Below are 10805 nucleotides of genomic sequence, written 5' to 3' on the forward strand. Positions count from 1 at the left end.
TTTCCGTGCCTCGTGGCTGGGATGGCGTCCTTCGGGGCGCCGCCGGTGTCTCTGAGACACGGAGTGCGTTTGGTGGCTCAGGCCGCAAGCACAGTGGAGCAGGTGCTGCTGGCTGTGGGGGAGCAGGTAGGCCATGTAAACATCTCCCATGCTTCCCGCATGAACAAAGCGGTCGTGGTCTTTTTGAAAGACCAGAAATATGTAACCGAACTTATTGAGAGCGGATTAATGGTAAACGAGGAATATATCCAAGTTTCGCCGTTGGCGACACCGTCCACGCGGATCACTGTGTCTGGCGTTCCTCCATTCATCCCGAATGAGGCGCTGGAACGGGAGCTGAAGCGTTTCGGTAAGTTTGCCAGTAATCTCCGCACTGTTGCTCTGGGGTGTAAATATGAAAAGTTAAAACATTTCCAATCTCTGCGGAGACAGGTGTTCATGTTTCTGACTTGTCCCACTCAGACATTGGATGTGTCTTTCCGGGTGAGGCATGAAGAGGGGTTTTATATGGTTTATGCGAGCTCAGGGAACGTAAAGTGTTTTGAGTGCGGGGAGTCGGGTCACAAACGTGTTGCATGTCCACAGAGACGGCACGCCGCTCCGCCGGGTGCGGCCGAGCCCGGGGCCGCCGAGCCCGCCGAGGCCGCCGAGCCCGGGGCGGTGGAGCCTGTGGCGGCGGAGCCCGTGGCGGTGGAGCCCGTGGCGGCGGAGCCCGGGGCGGTGGAGCCCGTGGCCGCCGAGCCCGGGGCCGCCGAGCCAGTCGCTGGGGCGGCCGGGGCCGCTGGGTCGGCGGCCGCGGAGCCCGGTGTCGCGGGGGCTGCTGTTGCACCCGCCGGGGCCCCAGGGGCTGCGGATGAAGTAGAGCTGAATATCGGGAGAGATGAAACGGGGATTGTAGAGAATGTGGTGAGTGTGAGAGGAGAACATGTGGAAACAGGTAAACGGGTGGGAGATGATGTAGCGGGACAGGTGAGGACCGGGGCTGTGGGACAGGTGGAGGCTGTTGGCACACAGCAGGAGCTTCCGTCTGGTTCTGGGAGGCAAACAGAGCTTCAACAGGCTGCAGACAGCAATGAGGTGACAGAGATGGACACAGATGGTGAGGGGGATTCTGACTGTGTTTCAGTTGCAGATAGTCTCTCTCATAACGCAGAGATATATTCTTTGGAAGAAATTAATGTGTTTTTAGATGAGTCCTTTGGCAAGGCAGTGGAAGTGAGAGACTTTTTCCCTGACACTAACAAGTTTCTTCACACAGTGAGCACTCTTCAGAAAGTTGTAGGGTTAGACCTGCTGGATGAAAAGAGACGCTATCGTCTCAGGAAGCATGTAACTAATATGAGAAAAGTTCCGAAAGGAAGCAAAAAAGGGGGGAAACTGAAAAGGTCTAAATAATGTCAACATGATCATGCAGCACTGGGTGTCTCCTCTCTGCTGTGTGGACCTGTCTGTTCTTCTTCTCTATCTCCTTCCTCTAATGCAGGCGTTAAGGGTTGCTTCTTTAAACATTAACGGGGGTAGAAGTGCACAGAAAAGAGCTTTAGTGCTGGAGGTCTTTAATCAGAAAAAATGAGATGTGATATTTCTGCAGGAAACGCACAGTGATAGCCTGAATGAGACGGACTGGGGAATGTGGTGGGGGGGTCAGTATGTACTCAGTCATGGCTCAACCCTCAGTGCTGGAGTAGCTGTTTTTTTCTCCCCCTCTCTAAATGTTAAGATTGTATCCAGCACAGAGATAGTGGCAGGTAGAGCCTTGATGGTGAAGGTGGAACTGTTAGAGTTTTTTTTCACTTTTATTAATGTTTATGCACCCAATCAGGGCCCTGCACGTGTATCTGTGTTTCAGTTATTAAAAGATGAGTTGGACACTAGTGTACAGGGGGAGTGTGTGATACTGGGGGGGACTGGAACGCTTGCACTAATGTCACTTTAGACAGAATAGGACGGGAGCCGCATCCTCAGTCGTCCCTTTTACTGTCACAGGTGATGAGAGAGGCTGACTTAGTGGATGTGTGGAGGATGAAGCATCCTTCTGTTAAACAATACACCTGGATGAGAATGCTAGATGGGGGCGTCAGTGCAGCCAGGCTAGACAGATTTTACACGTCTGCTTCTTCTCGTGCAGTGAACTGTCACACCCAACCGGTTGGTTTCACAGACCATCAGCTAGTTTCTTTAGATCTGGTTGTATCCAACACAGAGAAGCCGAGATCGTTCTGGCAGTTTAATGTTAACATTTTACAAGATTTGACTTTCTGTGAGAATTTTAAATTATTTTGGATCAACTGGAAATCAAAGAAAGAGTCTTTTCCCTCCCTGAGTCAGTGGTGGGAGGTAGGAAAGGCTCAGGTTGGAGTGTTCTGCCAACAGTATACAGCCTACTGCACTGCAAACATTAGGAGAGCTATAGAGCCGTTAGAGAGGGAGATCAGAGAGTTAGAGTGTGTTTGCTCGAAATATAGAACAGTCCCTCCTAAAACAACAACAGCTTAACTGTTTTCTTCAGGAGAAGGCCAAGGGAGCCCTGATCAGAGCCCGTTTCACTTCCATGAGAGACATTGATGCACCAACCACCTTCTTCTTCAACCTGGAGAGGTCTGTGGGCCAAAGGAAGCAGATGGTATGTCTGCGTCTTCCTGATGGACAGGTAACCTCTGAGCCTGCTGAGACGAGGAGGCATGCAGTGTCCTTCTACACGGACCTGTTCAAAGCCGAAGGTCGTGACGTGGAAGCTGCTGATGAACTTCTTCAGGGTCTTCCACAGCTGAGTCCAGCCGGAAGTGACACCCTGTCTCTGACATTACGCTGGAGGAACTGACCTCTGCGGTGACACAGATGGCCTCCGGCAAGGCTCCCGGCATAGACGTTTACCTGCAGACTTTTTATAACATTTCTGGAGTATTCTGGGACATGACTTGCTAGAAGTGTTGATGGAGTCCTTTGGGAAAGGGACTCTTCCAGCTTCCTGTAGGCGTGCAGTGATCTCACTGTTGCCTAAGAAAGGAGATCTAACCCTGCTGAAGAACTGGAGACCTGTGGCTCTCCTATGTACGGACTATAAGATACTGTCAAAGGTCTTAGCTAACAGACTGAAGGTTTTTATCGAACTTCTTATCAGTCCTGATCAGACATATTGCATCCCTGGCAGATCAATTGTGGACAATTTGTTTGATGTTTGCAAACTGTATGATATAAATGTTGGTATTATTTCTATTGACCAGGAGAAGGCGTTTGATCGTGTGGATCACACGTTTCTGGCGGCCACATTGCAGGCTTTTGGTGTTGGGAGCATTTGTTGTCCTGTACAGTGTTTGTACAGTGATGCATGTTGTGTTGTGAAGGTGGGGGAGGGCGGAGCAGACCTGTACCAGTTAAAAGGGGGATCAGGCAGGGCTGCCCTATCTCAGGCCTATTGTATAGTATTGCCATCGAGCCGCTTTTGTGCAGACTTAGAAACCGGCTGAGGGGCCTGTGTCTGCCAGAGTCAGCTCAGGCCCCCCCGGTGGTTGTATCAGCTTATGCTGATGATGTCAGTGTTTTTGTCCAGGGTCAGCGAGATATCCAGGAGCTACAGGACAGTCTAGCTTTGTACAGGAAGGCTGCTTCAGCCAAAGTGAACTGGGAGAAGAGTGAGGCAGTTTTGGTAGGTCAGTGGAGTCTTGAAAATAGGCCCAGTCTTCCTGGTAACCTTAGCTGGGGAAACAAGGGTTTAAAAGTCCTGGGAGTTTGGTTGGGGTCCGAGGACATGGTGGCACAGAACTGGGAGGGATTGCTGGAAAAGGTGCAAGCTAAGTTAGCCAAATGGAAATGGCTGCTCCCCCAGCTGTCCTACAGGGGAAGAGTTCTTGTCGCCAACAATCTGGTTGCCTCGTCTCTGTGGCACAGACTGCAGGTGTTAACCCCACCGCCGGGCCTCATGAAACAACTGCAGCGGCTCCTCGTGGATTTCTTCTGGTCGGGTCATCACTGGGTGCCAGCATCGGTCCTGTACCTGCCTGTGGCGGAGGGGGGGGCAGGGCCTCGTGGACATTACTGCAAGGACTGCTGCTTTTAGACTGCAGGCGGCTCAGCGGCTGCTGTCTGGTGCCTCTCCCTGCTGGCTGGCTATGGCCCGGCTGTTGCTCTGGAGGGCGGGGGGCTTTGTGTTGATAAACACCTGTTTCTGCTGAAGGCCCCTGCGTACAAGATAACTGGACTTACACCTTTTTACTGCTCAGTCATCAATGCCTGGAAGATTCTGAGTTTTACCAGACCACCCGACCCCCGGCCTGGGATGTGGCTGTTTTGAGGAGCCACTGTTTGACACTGGTTTTCTTTCTGGAACCCTTTTCTCTTCAGCCACCCTAAAGAACGCGTTCATTGAAGCGGGAGTGGTAAAACTTGGCCATTTGACGGGGGTCTCCACAGAAAAACTGGCTGAGGTGACGGGCATTCGATCAACCCGAGTTCTGGAGAACCTGGTAGATGAGGTGTGGCAGTCGCTGTCGCCATCCCACCGGACTTTTGCTCTGGATGCAGATCTGGCTGACCAGTGGAGAAAGGGACATGAGTATGTTTTTCCTGCCTTGAGTGTGGGTCCTGCGGTGGGGGAGTGGAGAGAGGAGGATGGTCTCCTGCTATCACTGGGGACTCTTAACACCTGGAACGTTCACCTCCTGCAATGGGAAGAAGCTATACCTTAGCTGTGTAAAGGTGTTTAAACCTCAGCTCGCTTGCAGGCGTCAGAGAGTCGAGGTGGACGGATGTGTTGGGCTCTTCCCTCAGGGCAAGCTGGCGGATCCTGTATAAATCTGCCGTTGAAAAACAGATGGCTGACATCCAATGGAGAGTTATACACGGAAGCAATAAGCCACTAAACAAATACAGAGCTCATTTTGACCCAGGCACAAGGGGAGGACTGTCGTTCTGTTTGTATGGCAGAAAAAATTGGAGCATTTAGTCGTGTCCTGTCCCAGATTGGCTGGTCTTAAAAAAATGTTACAGGGGTGGGTGGAAGGGTTCGGGGAGGTTTTCTCCATACCACTTTTTGTCCATGGCCCCAAATACATCCTGAAAAAGAAGGAAACCCTACTGTTGATGAATTTCTTGTTTGCTAATGCAAAATTAGCAATCTGGAAAAGTAGGAAGAACCAACTTGCTGGAGTGGGATGGACGGATGCAGTGCTCTGTCTGAGGGGGCTGGTGGCAGCGCGTCTGAGGGTGGAGCATGCGTACTACACGCTGATCAACCACCTGCAGGGGTTTCTGGATGTGTGGGCTGTGGGGCGGGTTCTGTGCTCGCTGGGGGAGAATGACTCTCTCATATTGAAGTTTTAAAGGATAGGTGTAGTTTTTGTTTTTAAAGTGTGTAAAAGAGGATGTTTTTAAATGGGTAAAACGCTTTTCAAATGATATTTATTTGGTAGTCATGAAAATCTGTTTATTTATTTGATTGTGTAATGTTTTAGTTTTGTTCCGACTCTTTTGCAGGGTGGGTGTATGTTTAAAACAAATGCAAATAAAATTTGTTTTAAAAATCAAAAAAAATCTTCTTCTTCTTCTTCTCGTCGGTTCTTCGCGGTATGCTGGCTTATTCTCTGCGATGTCTTCGGCTGGAGGCGAGGCGTCGGCGGAGTATGATGAGGAGGAGGGGCGGGCGTGAGGCGTTCTTCGTTGCGTTTCTTCTTAGTCTTCTCGTACGTCTGTACTTATTATTCTTCTTCTTCTTCTTCTTCTTCTTATTCTTCTTCTTCTTCTTCTTCTTCTTCTATACAAATCATTACGTTGTGTATTTATTAGCATCCTACACTTGTGTACGTGTTTATTCAAACATTTCTTGACCTCTGTTTGATACATTTTTACCTAAGATCCACAAAATATTTGTATTTGTTGTGATTCTTAACAAGTTGTACAGTGCTATATAATTGAGATATTAGGTTGACACATTGTGCACCAAAAAAAGAAAGGACAAAAGAAAGTGATAAATAAGAGAGAAATTAACATATTCTTCCTCCTCTCAGGGTGTGGAGTTGTCTGCCCTCTCTGCCGCTGTAAGCCATTTCCTAAACTGCTTCCTGAGCTCCTTCCCTGACGCTGTCGCCCACCTGCCTCCCGACGAGCTGGTCTCACGCCGCAAAAACCGCAAACGTCGCAACAGGGTCCCAGGCGGAGGAGACAACACGGCGTGGGCCAGCCTGACGCCCAGCGAGATGTGGAAGAACATCGCCTCCGAGGCCAGCAGCTACTATCACTTCACCATCGAGTGGTGAGGGCCCCTTCTGATGTGAAGACTCTCTTTTAAGAAGTGTTTCTATTTGTATGCGTTTATTTCTAACAAATTAATTGTTTTATGTTGTTCAGTGAAAGCGTGGACCTGGTCGTGGAGAAATAGGCCTCCAGAAAAGCACTCTGCTCAGAGAGATTTCCTTAAAAACTGGGATCCAGGTAACGGCCTTTTTTTTTTTAATGTCAGCCTAGGCGGCACTACCAAATGACCTTCATTAAATGTCTTCCTCTTCTCATTTTCCTTCTAGATTCTCCTAAAGGAGTATAACTTTGACAGCCGCCACAAGCCTGCCCTCACAGAGGAGGACATCCTGAATATTTTCCCTGTGGTGAAGCATGTGAACCCCAAAGCCTCAGATGCCTTCCACTTCTTCCAGAGCGGCCAGGCCAAAGTGCAGCAAGGTAACCCGCGAGAAAAAGCCTTGTGTCAAAGCGTCTTATTTCAAGAAATGTAATATCAAAGAGGCTTATATCAAGACACGTCTTCTCTTGAAAGATTGAATTGAACATTTATTTCCCAATTTTGCACATTTATTTTTGCACAGCTCTTTTATTTTTTTAATTCTGACATGGTGATTTATTTCATTGCCATGGTCTTATTGTATTTCCTTTCTGTATACTTTTTTTTAAAATGTTAAGTCTTTTTAGTATAATAGTTTTACAATATCTATTTTCTATGTTTTGTCAAACTTTACAACAAAAAATGATCTTACTGTGTTTATTTTTTGCAGCAATATACACTAAAGCAAATTCCTTGAGTAAACCTACTTGGTATAGATTCTGACCACATTTAAAATCTATACTTTCTGTCTTTACGACTAAATGTATCTTACTCCCCTTTCTTTGCACGTCCAGGTTTCCTGAAGGAGGGATGTGAGCTGATCAACGAGGCTCTGAATCTTTTCAACAATGTGTACGGAGCCATGCATGTGGAGATCTGTGCCTGCCTGCGCCTGCTGGCACGCCTTAACTATATCATGGGAGACCACGCTGAGGTAGGCAGAAATTTAATAACTCTAACTTTGTTTGTTTTTCATTTTATGTCACCAAATGACCTCTTTTTTTATATTCGCCCACAGGCTCTCAGTAACCAGCAGAAGGCTGTTCTGATGAGTGAGAGAGTCCTGGGCATCGAGCACCCCAACACCGTTCAAGAATATGTAAGTTATTACACCAGATGTAGGAGCCTTTGGTTCATGCTAAAGATGATTCCTTCTCCGTTAACCTATATGTGTGTTTCCTGTTTGTTCCCAGATGCACTTGGCTCTGTACTGCTTGCCAACGGCCAGCTGTCGACGGCCCTAAAGCTTGCTTGTACCGCGCCCGTTACCTCATGTTGGTGGTCTCCCGGGGAAGACCACCCCGAAGATGGCACTGCTAGACGTGAGTGCAGTCTTTACTGTTTATATGAAGGGGGGAAAACTGCTTCTGTAGTAATGCAGATACAGAATAAGTTAATAATTCCATCCTCACACTCAAAAGACTAGAGCTGGTTCTCAGTGAACAAATGCTAATTGTTAAAGAGACCAGATCTAACCAGAAGTGTTATTAAAAATGTTATGTATACATTTAGTATTGAGCCTAAAGCAGTAGCCTTTAGATGTCCACTGGTCTAGGCATCGTGGTAAAGCTTCAAACAACCATCAGAAAAGGCGATTTAAAAAAAACTGATTTCAGGATTTATGAATCCTTACTGGATGGCTCAAATTTATTCTTCAATGGCAAAATGTGTGTAAAAAGAAGTGAAACCAGCCCTTGGAACAATTAAAATGACTGCTTTCCTTGGTCTTTGTGTTCTTCCACAGAGTAACATTGGTCTGGTGCTGCACGGTGTAATGGAGTATGATTTATCGCTGAGATTCCTGGAGAACGCCTTGACTATCACACAAAAGTACCATGGAGCCCGGTCCTCAAAGTGGCCCTCAGGTGAGGAAAGATGAATGTCTGTATGCAAAAGTCGTTATACTGACATTATTATTTATCTGGCCCTTTTTATCTTCTTTTCCAGCCATCATTTGGTTGCGAGGGGTTTACGAGAGCAAAGCCGAGTAGTTCGCCTGGCTGCAGCACGAGAAGGAGGGTTACACCATCTACAAGAACCAGGTGCGCCTGCGTAACTACCACCGTTTCTGGCGCACATTTCTTTGTCAGTCTTGATGAATTAATTTCGTCTGTTGTTGTTTCCTCTCCTCCAGATGGGCGAGGCACATGAGAAGACCAAGGAGAGCTCTGAGTACCTGAAAGTTCTCACCCAGCAGGCAGTATCTCTGAGAGAACCATGAACGAGATCTACAAGAACGGCTCCAACGCCAGCATCACGCCACTCAAGGTAAATCGTTGACCGAACTCAGGACGGTGTTTCTGTGCTTCCATCTGTTTCATCGCCACATTTAGCAGTGATGACATGTTTTTATTTCCTCGTTTTTTGCAGTTCACACTGCTCCCAGCATGGCCAGTGTCTTGGAACAGCTCAACATTATCAACGGCATCATCTTCATACCGCTCAGGTACACAATGCCTGAAACACCTGCATCGCCTTTTTTTATTCCTAACAGAAATCTGACATTAAACACTAAGTTCTCTCTGAAGAACCAGCACCTTACCGTGGTTAGAGGGTTGTGTGTGCCCTGATGAACCGGGGGCTGTGTTGTCTGGAACCTTGTGTTCCTGGTAGGGTCTCCCATGGCAAATTGGTCTCAGGCAAGGGGCCAGGACTCCAGACTAATTGGTTCAAAAGACCTCATGAAAGAAAAACCAAGAATGAGGATTACCCGGCCCGGAGGAAGCCCGGGTCTTTCTGGAGCCAGGCCCAGAAGGAGGACTTGTCGGCGCGGCTTGCCACGGAGCCCGGCCGGGCCCAGCCCGAAAAGGCAACGTGGGCAACACTCCGCTTCTGTCCGCGGGCCCCACCACCTACGGGAAACAACGATGGGTGCGGGTGCGCTGCCAGAAGGGTGGCAGTGAAAGCGGAGGGTCTCGACGGATCAGACCCGGGCGGCAGAAGCTGGCTTTGGGGACGTGGAACGTCACCTCTCTGGGGGGGAAGGAGCCGGAGCTTGTGCGGGAGGTGGAGCGTTACAGTTGGATCTGGTTGGGCTCGCCTCTACGCACAGCGTCGGCTCTGGAACCTTACTTCTGAATAGGGTTGGACTCTATTCTTCTCGGAGTTGCTCAGTTGTGAGGCGCCGGGCGGGGTGTGGGGATACTCACTATCCCCGGTTAGGTGCTTCGTGTTGGAGTTTACCCCAGTGGACGAGAGGGTCGCCTCCCTACGCCTGCAGGTTATGGGGGGAAAACTCTGACTGTTGTGTGTGCTTATGCACCCAACAGCAGTTCAGAGTATTCGGCCTTCTTGGAGACCCTGGAAAGAGTCCTGTATGGGGCTCCTGAAGGGGACTCTTTAATCTTGCTGGGAGACTTCAACGCACATGTGGCAATGATGGAGACACTTGGAGGGTCGTGATTGGGAGGAACGGCCCCCCTGATCTGAACCGAGAGTGGTGGTTTGTTACTGGACTTCGTGCTAGTCATGGATTGGCCATAACAAACACCATGTTCGAACATAAGATGCTCATAAGTGACGTGGTACCAGAGCACCTAGGCAGAAGGTCCATGATCGATTTCGTTATCGTATCATCGGACCTGAGGCCGTATGTTTTGGACACTCGGGTAAAGAGAGGGGCAGAGTTGTCAACTGATCACCATCTGGTGGTGAGTTGGGTGTGGAGAGTGGCGGGGGAAGCCTCTGGATAGACTGGTAAGCCCAAACGTGTAGTTCGGGTGAAACTGGGAACGTCTGGAGGAGGCCCAAGTTCAGGAGGCCTTCAACTCGCACCTCCGGCGGAGCTTTTCGGGCATTCCTGTGGAGGTTGGGGACATTGAACCAGAGTGGTCGGTGTTCAAAGCCTCTATTGCCGAAAGCGCGGCGGGAGCTGTGGTCTCAAGGTCCTAGGTGCCTCAAGGGCGGTAAACCCTCGAACCTCCTGGGGACACCGGTGGTCAGGGAAGCCGTCCGACTGAAGAAGGGGCCTTCAGGGATTTGTTATCCCGGGGGACTCCCGAGGCAGTAGTAAAGTACCGACAGGCCGAAGGGCGCAGCCTCATCCGGGCCGAGGCAAAGCAGCGGGTGTGGGAGAAGTTCGGAGAAGACATGGAGAAGGACTTTCGGGCGGCACCAAAAGTGTTCTGGAAAAACTGTCCGACACCTCAGGAGGGGGAAGCAGGGAACCATCCAAGCTGTGTACAGTAAGGAGGGACGTTGTTGACCTCAACTGATTGAGTGTTAGGCGTTGGAAGGAACACTTTGAGGAACCTGAACCCGACAACTCCGCCCTCTATGTTAGAGGCAGAGCTGGAGTATGACGGGGGATCAACACAATCTCCCGGGGGGAGGTCACTGAGGTCGTCAAACAACTCCACAGTGGCAAAAGCCCCGGGGGGGTGGATGAGATCCGCCCGGAAATGCTGAAGGCTCTGGGGGTTGAGGGACTGTCATGGTGACACGTCTCATCAACGTTGCGTGGAAGTCGGAAACAGTA

At 49.5% G+C, this 10805-nt stretch overlaps 1 pseudogene; it reads left to right on the top strand.

The window, feature by feature from the left end:
- Positions 1–6372: 6372 nt before the first annotated feature.
- LOC117455414 (clustered mitochondria protein homolog) lies at positions 6373–10516 on the top strand (annotated as a pseudogene).
- The last annotated feature ends 289 nt before the right edge of the window (positions 10517–10805 follow it).

Source organism: Pseudochaenichthys georgianus, chromosome 11, assembly GCF_902827115.2.
Source record: "Pseudochaenichthys georgianus chromosome 11, fPseGeo1.2, whole genome shotgun sequence".
In the NCBI taxonomy this organism is placed as follows: Eukaryota; Metazoa; Chordata; class Actinopteri; order Perciformes; family Channichthyidae; genus Pseudochaenichthys; species Pseudochaenichthys georgianus.